The following is a 4,359-nucleotide window of genomic DNA, read 5'->3' as shown; positions in this document are numbered from 1 at the left end:
TTTGAGAAACTCCTTAGCCAGCTTGAAGAACTTTAGCCAATACCTACATATCAAAGGACAAAGAGTTACACATCATTTCCCTGCTGAAAAGCACAGGTGATTAACATCAGTTTATCCTCAGGGTGAGTGAGTTTAGGTACACAACATCCCATACAAATACAATAGTTGATTAGCTAAAAACAACATTTTATTGTTATAAAGATAGATACAAAGATGAATAGAAAGAAGCCAAGGAAAATTAATATTTTCTTCTACCATCAACTCCGAGAATGAAACTAATATTTAAAATAATTTTTTTAAATATTAGAGAGGACACAGGAGTATTGAGATTTGACATTGTACATTGCATATGGGGAACACAGTGAGTGATATTAACACTACTATCAGGAACATAAACACAATTATCAGCTTTAACAATGTGCCACATGAGCTGGAGTGAGAATGTCAAGAGCCAATAGGTTTTCAAGAACTTCTCTTCTCATCGTAGTTATTTCAGTATTTATTTCTTGGAGTCCATGGCTGGAATTATTTAGAACACTCTGAATATATTTAGTCAGAACTTTGACATGCCCCATGACATCTTCTAATCTTATTTGAGGTACAAAATTAGAAGCTAAATTATTTTACCATTGAAATATAGATCTGGACTAATGAACTCTTAAAAGGGGGACATCAGCTGGAAGAGGAAAGTCAGTTAATATTCAACCTTGGATACAGCTCAGTCCTATACTACATCTATTAATCCATCAAGTGGGAGCCAAGACCAAAGGTTAGGGTCATTTAACCAAGATGTACTGTTTGGGCAAGTGGAACAACAGAATCAGAAGATGAGAAAAACTCTTACCATGGGATATTCTATAGCTGGTATAGTGTTATTAGTCACTGAAACAACTGACTCTTAGATTAAAAGAAAGAAAAAATGGTGTCATATATAGAAAATAGGACATTGAACATTAGCAATATTGTCATATAACCCCCCCCCATAGTAATCCTTTAATCTACTCAGTCCTATGTAGTTAATTTTGGTAATATTCAATTCTGGATCAGCAACAGTTTGAAAACTTCATCATACATTTCTTATGTTTCTACATAAGAATTCTAGAAATCTTGATTTAATCCAATGGTATCCATGTTTGAAATATTTCCATAAATCTAATATAGTCCATTTTTGTTGAAATATTTTAGTAAAGTATTTTCAGTGAATCACCAGCATGCAACATCTCTGCAGATAAAAAACTTTAAAATGGCCATTGTTAATTTGTAATGATAATGATTCTTGAAAGTGAAAGACCTGATGAGAATTAACTATAAAAGTAACGAAAAGCCAAATAAAGTCAATTTTTAAAATTTAGACAAAAATATCTCTAAACATAATGATTAACCTTATTTTCAAGGAGCTTCAGATATAACACATAATAATCTTGAGACAGAATACTAAATAGTCAGGATATACCAAGAATATACCAAGATTACCAAGTTTCTGAACATCTGGACAGTAATAAAAATGTCATGGGTAAATTATGTGAGGTAAAACCAGTAACTCTGATGATGCTAGATTCAAAGGAAACAAAGTTGTGACAAAGTTAGCAATTGAAATAAGATTATGACATAATATTATGCACTTGTCTAATATCAGGCAAACATCACTGACATATCAATTTTAACCCCAAAAAAATTTGGCACTTGTCCTGACTTGACAATATGTTTCATGTAACACATAACACATTAAATAAAACTCTCTCTTTCTCTATTTTTTAAGCACTTTTCTCTTTATCAAACAAATATTTTGAGGCTTTCCACAAAGTTTCAAAGTTGTCAGTAGGTTATCATAGGTCACCAAAAAGCAATACTTGAATTATTTAATCAAAGATCTGAAGGGTAAAAACCTAAGCTTTTTCCAAAGCTATGTGGCTTAGTTTTTGACCGAGGAATTGATTCTGTCAGACTTTTGCCTTCAAGGCACATTGAACAAAGAATAAGATTATCTCTTCAACCCAATATCCAAAGAAAATTTTGTTATCTTAACAGCAAAAAAAAAAAAAAAAAATTCTTTGCTTTATATGTTATTTGACATTAAAGCTCTTAAAATTATCATAAATTAACCCATTAAACTTTTAGCCACTGCACATAAGAATTTTGACCATATAAAATAAATTTCCTTTTAACAGACCTTTTAAAATTCCCATCTTTGTTGTATTTCTCTTATAGTACAACCGTTTAAGTGACAAAAATGAACACACATTATCAGACCCAAATATATATATCCTTTCTCTGTGCCATAAAAATTAAGAGTCTATAAACTTCACTTATAATGAATATCTAGTAACTCAATTTAATATCAGTAAGTTACCTAAGAATCTTATAAATTAATTTATGCCTATATATTGCAAAACATAATTACTTTTGAAGTCAAGTTAGCCTGAATAGTCTACATTTCCATTGAAACCTTTACCATTTCTTATATTTTCTCAAACTAACCTTAGATTTGTCCATGGGTTTTTTTTTAATTTTTTAAAAAATTTTTATTGTGATTTGGCTGAAATTTTATAAAGCATATTTATTTTATTTTACCTTTTTCCCCACTTTTATTGTGGTGAAAACATACACAAGATATTCGCCAGCATAACAACTTCTACATTTACAGTTCAGGCCATTGATGACATTTTTCATGTTGTGCTTTTATTTTCACTATCCTTTTTCAAAATATTCCACCACCATTAGGATAAACTCAGTGTCCCCTCCCAAAAACAAAAGCTTCCTCTTTCCCCCTCCATCCTACCCCTGGTAACCACTAAGATAGAGAAAGAAAGAGAGAAATCATTTTTGTTGTTTTTTTCAACCTATCTAGAAAATTTCCCTCCCCTCCCTGATAACCAACAAAGTTTCCTTCTATGTATAAACCTTTCCTTGACTTTTTACAATGATGAACTAATACTATATTTGTCCTTCTGTAATTGACTTATTTCACTCAGCATACAGTCCTCCAAGTTCATCCATGTTGCATGGTGTTTTGCAGATTCTACATCATTCTTTAGGGTTGCATAGTATTCCATTGTGTGTGTGTACCAAAGTTTGTTTATCCATTCCTTGGTTGATGGGCACTTAGGTTGTTTCCATCTCTTTGCGAATGTGAATAGCTCTGCGATGAACACGGGTGTACATATATCTATTCATGTCCTGCCTCTCACTTCTTTAGGATATATACTTAGTAATGGGATTGTTGGATCAAATGGTATTTCTAATTCCAACTTTTTAAGGAATCTCCATACCAATTTCCACAGTGGTTGTATCATTTTACCATCCCACCAGGAGTGGATGAGAGTCCCAATCTCTCCACATCCTCACCAGCATTCGTTATTTTCTGTCGTGTTGAACTTTGCTATTAATGCTGGGGTGAGATGGTATCTCACTGTTGTTTTGATTTGCAGCTCTCTAATGACTAATGATTGTGAACATTTCTTTATGTGTTTATTGGCTGCCCATTTTTTAAATTGGATTGTCTTTTTCATGTTGAGGTGTTGGAGTGTTCTATAAATTTGAGAGATAAGTCTTTTATCTGGTATGTCATTGTTGAGCATTTTTTTTGCCATTCTGTAAGTTCTTTTTTTATTGGAGATGTCTTTTGATACACATAAGAATTTAATTTTTAGAAGGTCCCAGTCATGTTTTTCTTTTTTTGTGTGTGTATCTTGGGTTATGCTTGATAATCTATTTATGCCACAAATTAGGGCCCCTAAGTCTGCCCTTATTTTTTATTTGATGAACTTTATAGTTTTAGGTTTCATATTTAAGCCTTTGATCCATCTGGAGTTCATTTGTGTGTATGGTGTGAGGTATGGATATTGTTTCATTTGTTTCTGCAAATGGATATCCAGTTTTGCTAGCACCATTTGTTAAAGAGATTATCTCTTCCTCATTGAATGGAGTTCAACCCGCATGAGTTTTTTATGTTGGGGATCCATCCAATTTCCAGTAACTGTATTAAGATAGTATTTTTCTTATTTTAGACCTCATTAATATCCACATTATTTATCTCTTTTTGTCTCTTAAAAGGTTTTCACTTGGTTGGGAGGGATCTTTTCAAAACCTTCTCTGGAGCAGTGTAGGTCTCAGAGGCTCATTCTCAAGAAAGAATTGGTTAACAGCAATCATTTCTATGTGTTTAAATTGGTCTAGATATTTTGAAAGACAAAAGATATCTGTGATAGTTGGAGCTGTGTGTCAACTTGGCTGGACCCCAGTTCTGTGTGGTTGTTCCCATGATGGGATCAGATGACTGTGTTCTGAGTGGCCAGTCTGCCCAAGGGGAGTTTCCCTAGGGGTGTGGCCTGCTTGCAATGATATCCAAGGACAACCTGG

This window comes from Orycteropus afer, unplaced genomic scaffold (assembly GCF_000298275.1).
Source record: "Orycteropus afer afer isolate SDZICR_OR568_19922 unplaced genomic scaffold, OryAfe1.0 scaffold00401, whole genome shotgun sequence".
Classification (NCBI taxonomy): domain Eukaryota; kingdom Metazoa; phylum Chordata; class Mammalia; order Tubulidentata; family Orycteropodidae; genus Orycteropus; species Orycteropus afer.
Note: the sequence above shows the minus strand (reverse complement) of the source record.